The sequence below is a fragment of the Mus musculus genome, chromosome 10, assembly GCF_000001635.26.
Source record: "Mus musculus strain C57BL/6J chromosome 10, GRCm38.p6 C57BL/6J".
Taxonomy (NCBI): Eukaryota; Metazoa; Chordata; class Mammalia; order Rodentia; family Muridae; genus Mus; species Mus musculus.
Genome location: NC_000076.6, coordinates 120,425,949 through 120,447,074, shown reverse-complemented (window position 1 = coordinate 120,447,074; position 21,126 = coordinate 120,425,949). Strand labels below are relative to the sequence as shown.

The following is a 21,126-nucleotide window of genomic DNA, read 5'->3' as shown; positions in this document are numbered from 1 at the left end:
CCTCTGTGGTTGTCTCTGTGCTCCCCTGTGGTTGTCTCTGTCCTCCCCTGTGGTTATCTCCTTGCTCCTCTGTGGTTGTCTCCATGATCCATTGTGGTTGTTTCCGTGCTCCTCTGTGGTTGTCTCTGTGCTCCCCTGTGGTTGTCCCTGTGCTCCTCTGTGGTTGTCTCCGTGCTCCCCTGTGGTTGTCTCCGTGCTCCCCTGTGGTTGTCCCTGTGCTCCTCTATGGTTGTCTCTGTACTCCTCTATGATTGTCCCCATGCTCCTTGAATAGAGGGTTTGGGTGTGTATGTGTGTGTTTAATATCTAGGTATTAAATAGTAGCTTCTGTGTTCAAATTCATTGAATGGAGAAGAAAAAGAAAAGCACACAATGGTCTACTCAAATCTCACAAAATGGCTTCTTAAAACCATGCAATTAAAAGTTTTTTAAAAAAACAAAAAACAAAAAACAAAAAATCAAATGTATTTCTGCAGTGTTATGTCATCAATTACCCCAAAGAGTAGCTGCTCTCGCTAATCTCTTGGCTCCTGACACGTAGACACATAAATATCTATGACAAGAGGACCACTGTTTGCAAGTGAGATTGCAAAATAGGAAGCAGCAGATGTTGGAAAGGAAATCTTTCAAGACAGAGTGACCAGGCTCTCTCGCTTAGGCTTTGTTCAAGGTCACGGGCATAAGATGCCGCTCTAGAAGATGGAGCATGGTCATGTGGGTGGGGGAGGGCACTTCTGCGGACCGGGAAGGAGATGGTATCACTTCAACAGATCATTAGGCAGTAACTGAGTAGAGGAAGCCGACAGTTACAGGAAAAAAAAATATTTGCTGATCACGGAGGACAAAACTGAGCTCCTGTTTGGCAAATCAGACTTCTTTATATTTTGTTCATCGATCCATGAATGTAGTTCACTATGAAAGTACATTTCTTTCCTTTTCAAAACACTATTTTCAGTGTCCTCTGTCTACGATCATCCATGAATGTATCCATTTGCATGATTTAAGTACCTTGTGTATCTGTGGCAATTTTTTTTTAAAGATTTATTTATTATTTTATGTAAATACACTGTAGCTGTCTTCACACACTCCAGAAGAGGGAGTCAGATCTCGTTATGGATGGTTGTGAGCCACCATGTGGTTGCTGGGATTTGAACTCTGGACCTTCGGAAGAGCAGTCGGGTGCTCTTACCCACTGAGCCATCTCACCAGCCCATCTGTGGCAATTTTTAATGTTTTTGTTTTATTTTATGTGTATGGGTATTTTGTCTGAGTACCTTGTGTGTGTCTGCCAGAAGAGGGTAGGTTGTCAAAGTCTCCAGAATTGGAGTTATATATATGGTTGTGAGTCAACCTGTGGGTGCTGGGAATTGAACCTGGGTCCTCTGAACAAAGAGCAAATGCTCTTAACTCTTGAGCCATCTTTCTATCCCGGAAAACAAAATCTTAAAGAGTGAATTCAGTAAAGACATATGTGACTCTTTTCTGAATAAACTATACTTGATATGCTACCATGCCAACCTATTTTGTGAAGAGAATCAGTTTATACACAAGCATTTTCCTAATTCCACCATGCGACTTCAAGTACATTGGGACTAGATATTTATCTGTTCTCAGAATCTTGCAGCAAACATGGAGACTATGCTATATAAGGAAAAAGTAAGCATTTCTGAAATTACGTTAAGATACTATTTTAAAATAACCAGTATGGTGCACGTATGGAGGAAGTTAGCTGTTAGAAGTCACTTGTATTCTAGGACGTTAAAAAAAAAATAAGGAAAATGTTTGCTAGGAAATAAGATACAGATATTATACCTACTAGGTAAAAAAAAAATTCTGTAGAAAAATAATGAACATGAAGGGTTATGTGGAGAAGCAACGCTTACACACCCAACTAGATATATATGTGGAGTTTAGGGGAGAGGGCCGAGCTGAAGACTTAAAACAGGGGCCACGGGTGAAAGAGTCAAACTGTGGCTGTGGGTCAAGATCCCAAGAGAATGGTGAAGACAAGAGCAACCATAGACCATGGAGAGGAAAGAGATGGTGAATGTAGAGGACATAAACAATCTTGCCAGCTGTCCCTGATGACCAATCGTCTCCAGCCACGCCCCTGTTTACGCCTCTCTCCAGCCATGCCCAGCTCCTGACAACAGCCTGGCTCTTACTTTCATTAGTGTAGAGACTAGCCTCCCTATTGCGGTCGACGAGTAGGCACTCTGGCGGAGCAGGCAAATGAATCTAGAGAGAGTCCTGTGGGGGCCAGATCATTAAGTCACACTGAGTGACATCCCATTTGCCATCTGGAAAAGATAAAAGTTTTGTTGTGCAATTATCTTTATGGGACAAAGTGTTTCTGTTGGTTTACTAAAGCCGTTAAGCCAAAACAGGGCACCAGTGTAAGGCCTGGTCTCCCAAGTCGCCTGTACCATCCTCCTGTAGGATAAAATGAACATCTGGGAAGAGGGCTAACATGTGTCTCTGGTGAGTTTAAGATAACTGCTTTGGCTTCAAGGATCATTAGATTTCACAGATCTAATGTCTATGTATGTAATGTATGTATGTATGCATATATATTATATATATCACTGAAACTTCCTTTGCATGGGTCAGATGTTGAGAAAAGTCGGTTGTAATTTGGGATTCATGCAGAGGAAATGCCCTGGAAGCTTTCACGTGACTAGGTAAAGGCTATGTACCTTACTAGTCTCCCTGGCCCCTCTTATCCAGACTACTAGAGTTGGAGCCCCTACAGTGCGGGGAGAGCTTTTAAACCTTTTGTAAGCTGTAGCATCCCAGGGTGAATTGACTTGCCGCAGAAATTAATCTTGGGGCTGATTCTAGCTAAGCAGTTGTAGCGATCTAGCAGAAATGGCTCAGTCCTGCAAAACGGATGGCCAAATAAAACCTTCAGGTCTCTGGACGGGTAGCAGGCAGTGCAGATGCACCAGGGGAAGGACTGGTTTCCCACAGCATGGCTGTGCCATTTCAGAGCACTTGGAGAACACTGTACGGATGCAGTTAAACATTTATGACCGCATGCAGGTCCAGGCAGCGTGAGGGATTTTGTGCAAGTAGTGGCTGATGAGCACCCCAAATAGGAGTTCTTCAGATCTAAGGTATCCATGGTAACCAAGTAGGTTCCCTTTCCATTGTGCTTATTACTTTCCAACCTGCTAACCAGGCGTAGGCGCTGTGGGCTCCAGGACACCTAATTCCTGTAACACTCTAGAGAGTAAGTAAGTGCTTTTGGGGGGGGGGGTGAAGCAGACTTAAGTAAGGGGTTTTGAGAGATTTGCAGAATGCCACGTAGCAGCCAAGACAGTAATTTGGGGTCCAACTGTCAATTTATTTGAGTAGTGTTATGCAGGTAAAAATCACACAGGGAAAAAAAGAATTATGATTATTAAGAAAACAATGGTGGGTTTTTGTTTGTTGGTTTTGTTTTTGCTGGCTCTCTGAGGTCTTCTATTACCAACGTGGTTGTTCAGCTGTTTTATGAATAGCACAAGCTCACTGTTTTCATTTGGTGAACAGCACCAGCTTCGCTATTCAAGATCTTGCTCCCAACACAGGGAAATATTTAATACAGTAGGAAAAATGGTTTGAATTCAAGTAGCGTTAATGTTGCAGTGTGACTATAACCCTCTTTTTCCAAGAACATATTACAAATGAATTTTTGTGCTTCCATTTAGCCTACGTGCAATATAACCATTTGGGTTAAATCGCAGCCATAATAAATCGCATCATGAAGCATTTCATCTATATTTCTTAATGTTGTTCACAAGTGACTAGAAATATCTTGGTACCTTTTATGTACGGTAGCTCATTTACATATTTTTGACATTGTGAGAATGAACTTTTATACTATATGTGTAAAGTACTGTAATAATTAAGCGTATATATACCCTAAAGAAATTTACCCAAGGATATGCTATAAATATTGTCAGGGTTGAAGAAAAGGAGACCGGATCCATTATATCTGTTCTCTCTGGGACATTTGTATACCTATTTGAGGTTTGAAAATGAAGTAATTATTATCTTTCTCCACTTCTTCCCCCTCACGTGCTTCACCACAAACTTTAGGCAGCATTCACAATCCCCATTAATGTGAGCAGCCATATTTCCTGTAAGTAGTGATAATCTGTAAAATGGATGACATGAGCCTGAGGTGTAAACATATGTACATCCACACTGGTTGGCGTCACATGCCCTCAACCGGTTGAACCCACGTTGTATCTGGGGAGAGTAGAGAAGGAAGAGGAAGAGGGTGGGAGGAAAGGAATGAGATCTGGTGGGTTCTTTGGTTTCTAAATTGTGTAGAACAAAAACAGAACAGTTTGGATAGGAAGAGTCCTCCGCTGACCTAGCCCACTGGTTTACATCATGCCAGCTAAGCACTGGGTGACAGGTTCAAGGGCCCGCCCTTTTTGTTGACTGACATTTCTCAAGGTAGCCAATGACATGGACCTGTCCTGTTTCTGTAATGAACAAAGATAGGTCAAACCCACTGTAGCTCTGAGCGGTTCCTTTCTTCACGGTTCGCTCAGGCAAGAACACCTTTGCTCCTGGATAGACACACGGACAGCCTTGTCAGGAAAGGGAACTTTTAGGAACTTAATCTGTGAGGGAGAGAGCCGGGACATACTTGGAGTGGCATCTGAGCAGATGTCCTCAGCATTGGCCACCAAGACTTCGCTTAGTAAGTATGTATAGTGTTAGAGCCACAAAAGTAACAACTGTGCAAAGAAGGACGTGAGGGACCAAGAAGCTGGAAAGCCCGTCCCCCTGATGCTGAGAAACTAGTTGGATCATGCACACACACACACAAAAAACACTGCTGCCAAGTTCAAACAATAGAAAAGTGGAGGACCTAAGTCTTGTGGGGACACAGAGTCGAGGTGAGAGCCATTAGTTGGCCAGGAAGGATGGCTGGAGAAGTTTGGGTGGGATTCTGAAAAAAATTAAAAGATGGGAATCAATATATTTAACCTTTCACCTGTAAGGCAAAGAGCCCCTGGAGAGCTAGCATGCAGTCTCCCTGTCTCACATGTCCCTGCAATTCCCTTTGTGCCTGTTAGACTGTCCGTAGCAGAACTCAGCAAATGCTCGAACGACTAGCTTTAGGTACCATGTTGCTGAAAAGACAAAACTTTGCTTCCCAATCTGCCGCTGACCATGACACCCAAGGAGAGCAGATGTCAGGAACACTGTGTTAGTCTCTCTCTCTCTCTCTCTCTCTCTCTCTCTCTCTCTCTCTCTCTCTCTCTCTGCCCTGTGTGGGGTTGCTCACAAAGGAATCTTTGCATCTGAGAAGGGACAGACAGTCACCTCCTGTGGCTGACCCCCACAAAGAGAGGGGGAGAAATCTACTAAACCGCTCCTGGAAATGCAATTGCAGAATCCTTTGAGCCCCAAGCCTCCTTTTTCACTGGGAGGACAGATAAGTGCCCGGTCTTGCGGTGTCGTGTTTCTGACTCCTTTGTTTTGCCTTCAGATTTAAAAAAAAAAAAAATGCCAATTTCATTTGTCCTTCAAGTCGGGAGCATGTCAAAGAGTCCCTCTGAGTGGTAGGTGGCTTTCCGGAGCACACGGGAAAGAAAGCCGAGTCTCATTCTGGCAGCTGTCCAGTGAGGATGGAGAGGGGTCAAGTTACTTCCAGTGTCTGAACACGAAAAGGCAAAGAGAGCGCTGAGGTGATACACTACATACACCCTCTGGGCCCAAAGTCCCATTTACCTCAGAGATGGAGAAAAGGCGAGATGTGAGTTTATTTTTTCTAGATACTATACAGGCCATCGCTCTCTTCTCCATGGTTCTTGTCCAGTTTTGGGACATCGCAAAAGATGGCTAAAGAACCAAGGATGAGCTGTCAGAATAACCTAGACCATATCTATTTCTATCTATCAAACACTGAAGTCTCCACTAGATCCGAAGAGAATGCTCACGTCAGTGCTAGTGAGTTGCCAGTTCAGTGACTGCCTTTACTGGTTCATAATTCGGCTTTGTTCTCATTGTTGAGTTAAAAAGAAATCACCATTTTATCTAGGCTAACCTTGAACTTGTAACCACCCAGACTTTGGCCTCCAGAGCTGAGTAGCCACCATGCACGGCTGTTATGAACCGTGGCATTTTGCGGTGGAAACTAAATTAAGAGTTGTGCCAGTGTCACAGATTCCCTGGTACTGCAAGTTGACACAGTGCATGCATATCCATGGCTCATGGAATATCATTATTTTTTTTTGTACTGTGTGCTTTAAGAGATTGGCATTCCTAAACTGCTGCACTTCCTTGGTCACCGAGGCGAAACCTATTTATGAAACATTCAACTTATGGAGCACTTGGTGAGACTGTAGCTAGGGGTAGTTTTCTAAGGATTCAACTCGTTTGGCTCAATACCACGTAGGCTGAGGTTGATTGTGTTGTTGCTGTTGTTCTTGTTTTCTGGAATGCAGCCTGGGCCGCATTAGTTTGGACGTACATCATTCAAGATAGGAGAGTACCATCCCCATCACTGTCACCTTCACAGGTCAAAACTGGAAAGGGAAGATGGTAGGCCATAGACTAACTCAGAAGGATGAGAGTCATGACCAAGACACGGAAGAACTCTTACGACTGTATTTCAGGGACCTTATTCAAGAGTCAAGTACACATTGAAAGCCACACACTGAAAGCTAGCTGGATGGAATCTCAGTCTGGTCAGATGTCATGGCTCAAGTTCGCTCTTGCTGTTTGCTGAAGAAGAGGGTATTGGGCGTTGGATCAATCAATCCTCAGATGTCGTAGGAGAGCTCCTTCAGCTACCTGGCTTTTTCCCATGGGGAAGATCCAGAGTTTGCTGATTCTACATTATAAAATCACGGTTGGGAGATACAGTTTCCATTTCATTCAGGCGTGTGCTGTTTTGAGTGTTGTTCCACGAGGCTGGCAAAAATAAATGGGTCCTATTTAAAATTCCCAATCTGTAGGCACTAAGAACCTACCAAATAGAAAGGAGTGTCATAGTCCAGAATGCTCCTTTAAGACCTTTTATTCAGAGTCTTAGGAAAGAAGAAACAGAATGTCAGAATTTATAAGTAACTTGTACAGAAACACAAGCTAGACAGTAATCAAATTGACTCCTGGCTCTGGGTGTATAACCCCTATGTGCCATGATTTTTTTTCTGCACCATACAGCCAACTCAACTTGAAAAATTCAGGGAATCTTGTGTTTTAGCCCTTTTCACATTTAGCATTATTATTAAAACCATTGATTTTGTTTTACAAAATAAATGGCACAGTTCTTAATATCTACCTTATATTTAATAAGCATTTATTAAGCATATAATATGTACATGCAGATCGTTATAAGTTTTGTGCGAGTAAATCAAACATGGCTTGTAGCAGAAAGATTTATAGTTTAAGGATAGGCAAGATGAAGCTTCTATTTATTTTGAACTCCAGCTGTATTTCAAGCACCATGGTGGGCTTTATTAACATTGTCTCATCTCATTGTGTAAGCCTTGTGAGAGTCACACAAGGCAGTTATTTAGTTTATGTGTCAAGATGTGAGCCATAAGCTGCCATCTACCAGACTCTTATCCCAGCCATGTAATGCAAGCGGGGCTTTCTCGGAGGAGGTGTGTAGTGCTTCAGTTGAGCATTGAGGGATGAAAGGGATTTTAATGGGGTAGCTTTGGAGGGATTTCACAGAGAAGGCATGCGTCTCACGTAAGGGTAGCACGGGATCAATGGCGGTAGAGAGAAGTGTAGGATGTGTACCATCAAGTTTCCCCAAGCGTAGTTTGGATAGCGTAAATTAGGGCCATAGCATGGGGGTGAGCATGGAAAGGGAGCTTCCATAGTAGGTCAGGAGGGCCAGCACCGCCAAGGAGAAATGATTAAAGACTCTAAGCAAGGGAATGACCAAACCGATATGAATTTGGCTTAGAAAAACTGTAAACCTGTAGCCTGAATTATCAGCCACGGTCTAGAGACCCAGACATAGACTATTTGCTGTACCAGTTCTGTGCTTTAGAAATCAGTTTTAAAACCATGTGTTTCTAGGCTCCGTGGTGCACAGGCTCAGTGCCTGCAGCTCCAATTATTTCACGAGGTCTTTGGGTAGGTAGGTATATGGGGGCAAGACCCTGTGTTCTCCGCCTCCAAAATACACGTCTATCCTGCACATGTTTGTGCTTGCAAATGACTTAAAGAAAAACAACTAGCACGTGAAAATGTTAATGAGTTTTTGTATTGACAAAAATTAGCAACCTGTTTGTGCCTGTGTTGCTGGTGACAGCTCTTTCTCTGTGGTAACAGAAGTTAGGTAGGGTGTGTCGTGGAGACCATCTAGCTAACAAAGCCTAAAATATTTACTATCTGACAACAGAACATGGTCACCAACACCTGCCTCCGTGTCTCTTCCTGGGCCTCTAAATCCATTTAAATGCATCCTTTCCTCTAGTGTGTGGATGGAAAATAAATTTAAGGCCATTAATAGAAGCAGGAGACATTTTTGGCTTTGCCTCCAGCTATTATTTTTTCCCCTTCTCTGGGGGATTCTGAGCGGTCTGTGTCTAAATTCTCAAAGCCAAAAGGTAATGAGGTAGAGGTGTGTTTTCTTCATCACCTTCTCCTTCTCCTCCTGTGGGGATTTGGAAAGTGTGGATTTCCCTCTAGGTGAGAGGGCACGTTCTTTTTCTAGGCACTTTTAGTCTGCACTCTGGTGTGACCAGCTCCATGGAGCTATGTCAAACGGGCTGCTGGGGTCTGTGAAAATCACCCAGGAAGGCTCAGAAACAGAGAAACAACCTTTGATTTCAATGACACACTTAACCAGAGAGGGCCTACCTCTCTTGCTCAACCTAATGTGGCTCTATGGGTATCGCAGACTTGAAGTTGAACACCAGAACATTCCTGAGTTTTCAGGGTTCGGGTATAGCCAAGAGGAGTCAGCACAACTTCCTCTTTGTAGGTTGAAAGCATGTGTCATGGAGGGGAAGCAAAAAGTAATAATGGGAGCTCCTCTTTGCCTCTTTGTGTCTTCCCCTCCTGAGAGAGTGTGATGCTGGCTTCTACTCGTCCTTCACAGACAGAACACAGGCTTCTACTCGTCCTTCACAGACAGAACACAGATTAAATGAGGCTTTGTGGACACTTCACACTGAAAAGGCCAGAGCACTCCCCAGTCCCCTGTTAATATCTATTCTAAAATACCCATCTCATGGTTTCCCATCTTGGATCCCAGAACAAATGCTTAAGCTCCGGGTCCTTTCTTGCCCGGACAGTCTGATATGTTCTTCTCACCCTGGCTGCTGTGCACTTATTGCTTATTGCTCTATTATTTAGGAGGTAGACCCTCTCTGGTTTTCCTTCCATGCATTCGCTCTGAGTTAGCTCCAACCACATCCTATATTTCAGCTAATTGCATCTGAACGCCTATGTTCTTAGCTTGGATGGTGTCCTCTTCCACCAGGCCACCGCTGACCCATCTCCTGTCTCCAGCGCTCCCAGGTATGCCTTGATCCATATGTTTCCAGCTTCCTCCTCCTCCTTCCACGCTTCCTCCCTTCTCTGTATGGTCTCTCGACTCTGCCCACTCAACTGTACTCTGAGTAGCTGCTTTCTCTGTCTCTGGTCTTCTCTGCTCAGTCCACCCCAGATAGTGCTCAAGTGTTGTCAAAGCAGAAACGTCATCTCTCCTAGCAAAAATTCTCAATGGTTCCCATTCTCCCCAGAGATAAAGGTCCAAACAATTTATGTTGATATAGCACTAAGTCTGCCTTCTGATCTCGTTTCCTACAACCCACTAGCTGCAGGTTATACTTCCTTATTCATAAAGAATAGTCTTGGTTTATCTTATTTTTTTCCCCATATTGCATGGGCTCTTTCCCACTCATGGTCAGATTGTGTTTTTTCTACCCCCTTTTCTCCATCAGAACAAATCTTACTTTATCTCCCAAAACCCAGTTCCGATATGGCAGTCCCTTTTTTGAATCATACCCCGTATCTTCTCTGTCAAGGCAGTCGACACACGCCTGAAGCAGGGCACATATCACATTGTGCTGTGACTATTCAGCAATGTACCTTTCCTGCGTGACACTATGTTTCATTGATCTTTGATTTTGGTGTGCAGAGCACAGTGTTTACCATGAAAAACATCTGCGGGATGACTGTGTCCAAGTTCTGGGTCTGTGTCCACATGACAGGGCTGTTGGATTCCGGTGCCAGGTATGTTAGGAGTGAATGGCTCCGTGGGAACGTGACAACAGATCCCCAGCAGAAAAGCCTTCTTTCCTCTCGGTATCTTCTCTTTCCTTTATGGCCCTGAGTCAAGTTAATTATAGATGTCAGCAGTTATGGGATTAGATGTGCTTTTCATCTTGGAGGATGGCAATCATTATGGGGAGGGAGAAATCTTTCAGTGTCGCTGTCAGAGAATCGCATTTATCAAGATAAGCTTAACTTCCCTTGGAAAAAGTAGATGACTTGGCAGAAATTCAGTACCTTATTGGACATAAAGTTATGCATCTCCATATAACGTGTATATGTATCATGTATGACACATCTTCTGTGTCCCTGAGTGTTTGCCTACACTTCTGTGGTGCCTAGCACATCCCTTCGGTTTGACTTGGCAACATCCATCATTAGCAGACGGTCATCGTGGACCCAACAGTGAAGACTGGGGGTGGGGGGTGGGGTGGCACAGGGTTCCATTTCCAACTCTTGCTCATGGAATTTGCCCACGCTTATAGAACAGTGACAGTAATGACAGATTGTCTTACTAGATGGCTAAGATGCACCCTGTAAATAGGGATTAATGCACGGTGCCTACCCTTGTGAAATTATAAAGGTCACTGTAGTAAAAAAGACAGTACCCCCCGTAAGGCAGCTTGACAGATAACGAATTAATAGCAAACAAGAAGTGAGATTTCACTATGTTCTACCTCACAATACACCTATTGTACTTTTGACACATTGACGTCTTATGCGTGAGTGCAGTCATAATGAAGCAGGAGACTCTGAGGGAAATTTCAGATTTCCTTTATTATCTATTAAATGGAGTTGGGTCTTGGGCTATGTTACTGATACATCAGGGATGTAAGGCTCTACCCTTCACATTGTCATATAATCCATTTATTATCTACAAAGTTAAAAATATTTTTCTTTCACATTTGAAATCAAAATGAGTAAATGCACATCAGTAACGAGGCGATATAATCTATCAGGCTAATGCATATGTAAAATACACATTTACAGGTACATAAGTCTATTTATTATATACGGTTGGAAACTCTTGGTCACACGGAGTGCAGGCATACAGCTAGGTCCCTGAGGATGTCAAAGGGCATGAGAAATTTTAACCATCTTTCCAGTGCGAACAATTCACTGTCCTACGCACATCTAAGGTTGCCAACGGGGATGCAAGCCACCTGAAGTTTTAGTTTAAGTTTTTGTCTTAGTTTTCTTTTTCAGAAAGAGGCCTAAGATGCCCACAGGTGGCGCAGCTACCTTCATTGGAGTGGAGTCCAGGTGGCCCGCAGAGCTGGGTCCTCTGAGTAGATGGATGCTCTGAGTGGATGGATGCTCTGAGTGGATGGATGCTCTGAGTGGATGGATGTTCTAACAGGTGCTGTCCAGATTTACCCTCAAGACGCCCTGAAAACTGGGCAAGATATTTTTTTCCTTATGATTAGTAGATGACTGTAATTCTAACATGTCCACTATCCTGGACCTTCACGTAACAATATGAAGGTTAATATCTTTTCAGAGAGTCTTAAAAATATGAGCAGTGTATAAACAGCCAGCCCTGATGCCCTCTTTTCCACTTCCAGTGTGTCACCTCTCCTCAAGAATACAGAGTCGCATTTTGCAAGAGGCCTTTCTACAGTCACCCCCACCCCCACCCCACCCCCACTGAAGAAATATTAGACTCTCAGATTTGCATGTACTCGTAGGTCCTCACCTTCCTCCAGCCAGCCAGAAAGACTTTTGCCTGCCCCCCCCCAGTAATAACGTTTTTTTTAGAACTACTGTGTAACCTGATACCCAAACCGTAGTTGTGTTTTGTTTTAAGTTAGATCAAAAGAATTTCCCATGCTAAGTAGCATTCAGTAGTTACTACAAAAAAATAATTCCTTCAGTATAGTCCCAGATGGAATTTCTCTTCATCCATTCTCAGCCTAGAGCACAACGCTCCTGTGTCATGCCACATCCTTCTTTGGTTGTGCTAACGACACCTGTAGCCAGGTTATTTCACTATTTAATTGGGCATTGGAGGCAAGGGATTAATCTATGACACTACTTTCAGGAGGTTTATTTACCGGCACTAGAAACTGCGGTGTCTAATAACCACTGGTTCCTGAGTTCAAAGCCCACTAAGTAGAGTGAATAATCTTCCACACAGTTTCATGTGTTCCCTTTGTCGTTTTCCACATGAAGACCACTATCAGCTGGCAGTCTGAAGTGCCGATGTGGGAGCCAGGCTCCGTCTCCACTTCCTCTTTTCTTTGAAACGTTTTGATTGTCATGAGAGAATAAATTGGGTTAGCAAGTAGGGATGCACTCAGCTCTGCTTCTCCAGCTCGTTTTGGAATATTTTATTCAAATTAAAAGTACTTAGAGGGAAGAAATAGTACTGCATTCTTTCTGCCTGATTCTGGTCTCCCTCAGTGTGGAAATTAGGGAGGGACTTGTTATTGCCTATAGTTTTTTTTGACAAAACTATTTCTTTGGAAAAATCTTTAATTTTTTCTTCTAAGTATGTTTTATGGGGATGCAGTAGCTACAATTCACTTTATCATATGCATTAAGTGCTTACAAATAGTTTGCCTAGCGGCTGTGGTCTGCCTAACTGTATGTGCGAGGTACTTTCTAAAAAATATTAGGAACTCTAAACCATAGCTTCCACAGAATGGATTCTAAGTTGCCTCGAAATGGATACTGCATGCTCCATCCCAAATCATAGTGCAGGACTCAGTATACTAAAATGTGGGCAGAAAACACCCATTTTCCCATAGGCTACTTTGCATAAGGTTGTAATGGATGACGTCAGTCCACTTCACATTTCCGTACATGCGCAACAACATACTAAATTTTTCCTCCAAGTAACCCATGTCCTGTGTGAGCCTAGTAGGAGAGCCTAGACTGGTAATTTTCAGTTATTCGCTTTGTCACTATAAAGCAGTCAAAAACAATTTCTACTTCTGAATGGTTTTAGCTGTTTGAGACATGTAGCCCAGGCTAGCCTGGAACTCATGCTTCTCCGGGGCTTTGGAGAATGATTTTTGAAACCTCAGGATCATTTTCACCACTTGAAGTCCCAAGGTTCTTAGAAAATCACTTTGTGACGTAAGAACAAATGCTTTTGCCATTTACAAACTTTTAAAGTTTCAAATAGAACTTCCCAGGCAGCCTTTAGGGAAGCCGTGTAAACACATGTCCCTAAGGCCCATTAAATTATATAGTCTTCCACGGTGTCTGTGCAGTATTTGCCACAGCAGGGAAAGAATTTGGGATGCTGTGTATGCCTGGGTGAGCCTGTGTGAGCGTGTGTGTGTGTGTGTGTGTGTGTGTGTGTGTGTGTGTGTGTGTGTGTGTGTGTGTCTATACAGGTGAGCCTCTTCAAGGACGTTGGAGCTGGAGCAGGGTTTGAGGGCTTCAAACTCAGCTATGGGTGGCTGGCTTTTTCTTTGTAGCTCTGGCTGTGAAGTGATTTATGGGAGCTGTATGGGCCATACATCACCTTCCTGGTTGCCTTTGGTGACACCTTGTCACATTCTTGTGGGCCTGAGGAATTCATTGTTCTTGTTTGAACTGATAAGAAAGAGAGAGAGAGAGGGGGGGGGTTGGGGGTGGGGGAGAGGGAGAGAGAACTACAACAACAACATAAAAACAGGGTTGGGGGAGAAAGAAAGAGTTAGTTAGAGACTTTCTGAACAAACCCCTGGGAAAAGACAAAGTGGCAGGCAGCTGACCCGGGGAGACTTGTGTCTCCTGCAGTTCTGCCTCAAGTTGCAGGAAGCTGTGGTGGACTGAGTCTAGCTGAAGCTTTGTCTGCCCTCCAGAGATATTTCTTTTTTGCTGGGAGGTTTTCCTCAGAGGACATTGGAGAGGGCAGAGAGGGAGGGAGTGGCTTTCTTCAAGACCAGCAGATAGAATGGCTGAGCAGGGCTTGCAAAGCAAGGTCGAATGACACAGGTCTCTGGGAAGACTAAAACTCAGGGCTGTAACTTTTGATGTGAGCCGGTTCCTGCAACGTTCGCTCAGCACTCCAGCGTGCTTTTTGGGCACAGCGCCATGTTGCCCTCTCCCCTTTGACGTGTAGGGCCCCGGGCTCCACTTTGTATTTTGGCAGTCTGCATACAGAGGCTGGGGTTTGAGTCCAGTGCTTTGAAAGACAAGGAAGAGGAGAACGGTTTTGGCGTGGGGACTGGCCAAAAGTTTGTGTGTAATGTTTTCAGATGGTCTTATCTCCCACGTCAGTAAAGCAAGTGAATGATGCATCTGGATTTTTAGATCTCCTCCCTGATATCTTTTCTTTAAAGAGGAAAAAAGATTACATTCTTTGCACCTGAGAAAAGTAACAGATCAGATCATGTGTGCCACATCGGAGGAACTGGAAAGCCTCCCGCGTCCTTTGGGGACAATGGCTGTTTTTGTTCAAGGCAGTGATGCGCAACTGTGCCACTCATACTCTGTCATGGGGCTTGTTGATTGGAAGAATAACCTACTTACAAGGCGCCCCCTATGGCAAGGCACTGCCCCACCCCGGTTTAGCAGTGAGGGATTTGCGTAGCAGGTACCCTTTTGTGTTACATTGTTACAAGTCCATGTGGTGTTACACTGTAAACAAGTCCGTGTGGTGTTACACTGTAAACAAGTCCGGTTTTAATGCCGTAAATCACTTCACCTGGAAGCAGCCTTCCCATGCCCTGCCCATGCACACCTCCATTTGAACTCCAGCCATTGAAAGCCAGGTTTAGTCTTCCAGAAATGGATCTTTTTTTGCAACAGTGTTGCCTCCAGTCCTGTACGCACTGCTTTACCATTCATCCCCCAAGGTTTCCTTGTGCTGTCAGCAAAGGATGCAGGAAGATCTGCAAAGGTAGGTGCTGGGGAAGTCAAGAGCAGCCATTAGGTGATCCTGAATACAAATGAGAGAACACTGTAGTAAATGGGCAGGCAGCCTTGTGAGATGGCAGAATTAAAAGAGAAAGCCACTTTCAGAAAAACACTTCTTTCCCTTCCAATTATCTTCCTTATTTCCAAGGGACATTAATAGGTAACTACCTAAATATATGTGATGATGTAATAATTCCAGTGCATTAATTGTATGTGTGTGTAGGTATCTACTTTTTAGATCTGTAAATGCAATTGCTTTGTGAGTCTGCTAGGCCTGCTGGTTCTACTTTGGTGGGGCACCTAGCTTGCAGTCTCCTGTGGTGCTTCACTGCTCTCTGCTGGAGAAGCCCATGCCAGCCCAGGCATTGAGGGTGGATGGCTGTGAAGGAACACAGGTGTGATGACTTGCCTGCGAGTCTCCCAGCCTCTGCGTTTAAATTCAGTGCAAGATTTTTTTTCCCCATGCCAATCAGGAACTGTAAGGCTCCAGTCATGTTGTTCAGGCTGGAAGATACAACTGCAAAACCATCCAGACTTCAGCCTCTTCCTGCAAACGTTGCCCTCCACAAAAGTATCCTGGGTAATAGTGCACAGAGTCTGTGGGGTTTCTCAAGTTATTTCCTTTCATTCCCGACACAGGAGAATAATTTATTCTGTTCTATACATCTACATCAATAACCTATATCAATAATCCCAACTCCAAGGGAAAGTCAAGCTCTTTTGAATAAATGATATTATGCTTGATATATATATATATATATATATATATATATATATATATATATATATATATGATCCAGAGAAAATGGACCAAGAGTATTAACTAAATAAGCATAAAGCATGTTAGGACATGTTTCCTCCAGACTTTTCCAAGGAGGAATAAATATTAACTTAAACCCTCATTTGCATGGATAAAAATTGCCATAATTTAGAAGCTACACTTCTCAAGTTTGAAACAAAAGCCCAAATACAAAAACCACTAAATGTCTTAGAGGACTATCATTTCAGATATAAGTTCAGTGTGCATATAGATTTGTTTATGCACATGGTGCGTGTCCACACATACACACATGTCCACATCTAGGTATTTCGATGGGAACTCGGAGTGAAGCTGTAAACTTTAACACATCTCCAGAATGTTTTATGCTCTGGAATCTCTTCACATGAAAACAATTTGATGAGTAGAAATCATAAAAGCCAGCCTCCCAACGCAATTAGTGCGACTCCATTCCTCAGCATTCCAAGTGAATTATTGCTGCGCTGTCAAAGACAACAAAAACATTTGGGAAGGACTGTTTATTTTACAGCGGTTGACCAAAAGTATGCAAGTGGTTACAAAAAAAAGTAGCCAGCTAAAGTTGGGAGGTGCCACTCACACATCCTGAAATCCATTCACAGAGCTTTGACAGTCACTCCTGGTCACTGCAGAATAAGATCCCAGGAAGATTCGTTTTCCAGAGGAAAAATGGACTCAGCCGCAGAGCATTTCAGTCCAGAGCAGATTGCTAAGACCTCTGCCCACTGTCCTGTGGCACTGCCTTCTCGCCTCACTCCTAAGACTTCCTGGTTCAGTTAGTTCTCCCTTTGTTTGGTTGGTTTTGTTGTTATTTTGCTTGCCTTTTTCCAAAAGAGCTAGGAAAACGGTTTGAAAACTATCTTGTTACTACTGTTGTTCTGGGAGAGCCTGAGCTGCCCTTGGTATTTAAAGGTTAAAAGGAAGGCCGCCGCTGACAATCTCATTCAACTCTTGAGTTCAAATAGTTCATCTCAGAACTAAGTGGGAAAATAGAAAGTTTAATAAACATTAAGGATAAGAAAATGTAAGCTTAGAGAGGATCCAAGGCTTGAATAGGGTGTCAGACATGGCTGTATGAAAGGACTGGCCAGAAATAGGAGAGAGAGAGAGAGAGAGAGAGGCGCGCTCACACATACACACACACACACACACACACACAGAGGGGTTGGGGGAGAAATATGAATGAATATGTAGCCTGAGAGTTCTGAGAGTTGGACAATCTCCAAGTTCTCATTGGAGAATATGAAATGAGTTTTCCTTGATGAGAAGACATTGTTCCAAGACTCTGAATCTTGAGGCCAAGGTTTCTTTTACTTTAAAACCAAAAACAAAACCATCAGGTTTGGGGCTTTGTGGCAGCTCATTCATTGCACTTCTGAGAAGTGATATTAATCCTAACTGCCTCCGTGTAGTGTAGCCTTTCCACACTGATGTTTGGCGTGATCTAACATCACCCAGTAAATATTGATGACAGCATTCCTTTTAAAGCCACGCTCCTGCATTTGGTAATTTCCATACAGTTCCACACAAACATAGCTGGTTTTCTTGTTGGTCTGGGAGTTTGGGATGGTACCAAGTCTCTGCCGTGTATTACTAGGGCAGTGGACCCGTTTTGAAGATGCTACGGGCATCCAACGCTTTGCCTTCGGAGGGTAGACAGGGAAAAGGAGGAATCAGGCGAGCACCGATGGCCTCTTCCAACCTATTTCCACAGCTTCTCCTTGTCCCAGCCTGTTCCCAGTTTGCAAGTTTTGGGTTCTCTTCGTGCAAGAGACAGTTGTCCCTGTTCCTCATTCCTCGGTGCAGATGTTGTTGTTTGTGCCTCCTGAGTCACAGAGCCTTGTCATTCCCTTCGCCTTCTCTCTTTCTGCAGTGTTAATCACGTGTTTGCTGGCCAGGCTATGCAAATAACGCTTGGCTAAAAACATTTAAAGGATTATGAAGCAATCTTCCTTAATTGTAGCGAAACAAAACAAAACACAACACCACTCCCACCGATCCTCCGCTGAACAATCCAGTTAGGATTGGAACAGTCCAGACCTCAGCCTTGTCCTAGGCCACGGGAGAGGCAGGGAGGGGAAGGAACCGGGAATCCGCTCCATATCCGGGACTCCTTCACAGAGCTCGTAAGGGTACAGCCACCCTCCCTCGTTCCTTCCTGCAACTGTAGCCTTTCCCTCGGCCCAGACATGGCTTGAGGGCAGCGTCTGGCAGGGCTGGTTCTGCAGCCTACTCGGAGGTCCAGGCTGTGAGGTTTGGATGTGGCTTTTGCTGATCGGTATTTCCATCTCCTGTCCCTGGGCGGTCAGCTGCTGGCATGGAACCACAGAGCCTCATTCCCTCCCAGTAATCAGCCTGTCACCAAAGCCGTCTTCTCTGCCCAGAGGGAAGCGGGCACAGACCCCGCCGATGACTGCATGCCCAACGCAACCTTTGCAGCGAGCTGAGCCTAAGGCGTGCCCGCGCTTCTGTGGCTCCCGGGAGAATCCTGCTGCTAGTTGCGCAGTCGTGCCAGTTGGCCCCTGCACACCCTTTTGGTTCATACTGAAACGGCCAGCAGTTCGGGGAAGGAGGAAGCCTCTGCGGCTCCGCTATGCCGCTGGCTGCCAGGATTGTGTCTGTACTGGGTCCAGCAGCAGAAACAAAACAGGGCAGAGCCCGGGGTGGCCCCCGCTAGAGCAGCTGAGCACTCAAAACAAAGCCGCCCTCTCTGAGGGTAGCTGCAGCAGGCTCCAAGCCTGAGGCTGGAAGAGAACCTGGAGCATGGTTGAATCTTCCCAAGGTTGGGAAACTGAGGCCCAGAGAAGGCACATCTGGGTAGCCGCCCAACTTGGAGTAAAAATGGCTCCATCTTTACTAATGTTAAGTTTTAATAGGCCGGTTGATAAGGATTCAGTAACCTTGACAGAGTGCTTTAATCCATTCATATCTCATATCTTTATATCTCATCTGGAAGATGGGGAGCCAGTCATAGTTTTTAAGGGTCGTATGGACTGAATGAGAAAGTGTAAACAAAGAAGGTGGCATTGTGCCCATCACTGGAGCCTCCGGTCAGCGTTGCTGGGTCCCCAGTAAGACTTGAGTTTGCTTTGCAGGTGTAACAAGAAGGGCAGGGAATTGTTAAGTATCCGCTCAGTTAAAAGAGGTTTTCTAAGACAGAGTAGCGTTTTTTTATTCCCCCACCCCCTTAAGGAATACGTTTCAATTGAGATCACAGTGACTGGGCAGGCAAGATAGCTTAATTGGTAAAGGTGCTTGCCTCCAAACCAAATGACCCAAGTTCAGTCCCCTGAGCCTATGTAATAGAGGCTGTCCTCTGACCTCCTCACATATGAGCTGCAGTGACTGCATGCCTGGTGCCTACTTGTTTCCATGAAGAACCCAGCTTGAAGTAGGAGGACACAGGTAAACAACAGTGTCTGTGTTCAGACTTCTCCCGTTCAATGATGGCGCCTAGGAGTTTCCAAAGTTCAAGTTCAAAGTGATATTTAGATAGAAAACACTTCCTTGAGGATGGAAGGATTGTCCTAGGGGTAGAAGATGAAGATCAAGGTGGACAATGGTGAATAATAGTACCTTAGGACAAAACGCTATTGCTAATACAAATTTTGTCTCCTTGGGGATAAGGACTGCGTAGACATAAGAAACTTAATCCCCTGGCTCTCAGAGTGTTTTGTCTCTCAGAAACCAACCTGTGACTTGTTGAATACTGATCAATGTAACAGCATCGGATATATCGTCAGCCCTCCCTGGATGCCAGGCATTGTACGAGGGCTTTACTGTAGCTCACTGGATGTCTACAGCCCAGTGAGACGCCCTGACGGGAAGGAAGGCAGGGCTTTAGCGGTTCAGTAACTTAAGGAGAAGCTGGGGGGGGGGTGTGTTAACCAGTGAGTACCCTGTGCTCTCAGCCCCTGTGCTACATCCTGGTTGCCTCTTAATCTCTGCCTTTTTTCTAAGTGTGACATAGATGAATACTTCTGCACCCTGGTTTTTGTTTTTGTTTTTTTGTTGTTTTTTTGTTTTGTTTTGTTTTGTTTTTTTTGTCACCTGTGAATTAAAGGCTGGGTGCCCTTATTGCCAGGGATACCTTCAAAACTGTAAATATTTCCAGCTACAGCGCAATGAACAATGGCCAGTCTTGTTTGTTCTTGCTTTCAAGCAGTTTCTCAGACTCTGGCTTTGTTGTCCAGGCTACTTGCCCCCATGGAATCAATAACACTGTCCATAATGGCTGTTGAGGCCAGTAAGTTCGTTCGTATGTAAAGTGGCTCACAGTGCACCTGGAGCAGAAATGCTGACCTAAAGCATCAACCACTTGTGGCTTCCAAATGGGAATTTTCTTCCAGTGGTGTCAAATACAAACAGAGCAAGCCTTCTGGGATTGGATTTCTAGATGCTGCCAATGTATAATTTGCCCCCTTTCTTCTGTCTGTACCATGAATTCTATTTGCATTGAGAGTCATCTTTTTTTTTTTTTAATGAAGTGTGTATGTTTCTCTATCTTCCCTTCTGGCCCTATGGGAAATTTAGTTTTGTTTTAATTTAATTGCAGTTTCTTAGGATTTTTATCCGGAAAAAGGGTTTTGCTTTTGAATCGTCCTATGACGGGTCAAACTGCATTCATTGGCTTTACTGTGTCTTAATTACAAATTCTGCCGCGGAAATCCGTCCTCGGGTTTTCTCTCCTGGTGCCCAGGTTGAAGCGAGCCAGCCATGCTTTCCAGGCAGCTGTGATGACTCGTGGAGTTTTCAATGACATCACGAGATACACAGTTCAGAGACACAAGAGTCTGTTGTTCTGCTCTTTTGGCCGCAGAGCACAGTTCTCCCTGGGAACTGTAGCCACAGTACTGGGCTTGAGTTTTTATTAATATCCTTGTAGATTGAAAACAAAATATTTTCCTCCGAGCTTTCATTCTCTTCCATCTGGCAAATGCTGCGATTTGTCACATGAGCCGATGTGTGTCTCATTCCCTTGTTTGCCTGTGCCCTGGTCTCTGGAAGGTGTATGCTCCTGGGGAATAAGTGAGATGGCTGGAATTTGCAAGGCTGGCTGCCCCTTCCATATTTTCCTGCCTCAAGTCACAATAACAGAAATAATAAGAACAGTGGTGACTAACAGTACATTTTCAAAACCCCGTGGTCGGGTAATGTCAAGTTGCGTGCCACAAGACTACCCTTGTTGAAGGGGAGTCCCTGGATTGCATTGATTAAGAAAAAGACCA

General features: G+C 44.3%; 1 protein-coding gene across 2 annotated transcripts in view; it reads left to right on the top strand.

Moving 5' to 3' along the window:
• The window catches only part of Hmga2 (high mobility group AT-hook 2), a 115,202-nt gene that overhangs the window by 29,395 nt on the left and 64,681 nt on the right, over window positions 1-21,126 (top strand). The window lies entirely within an intron of this gene.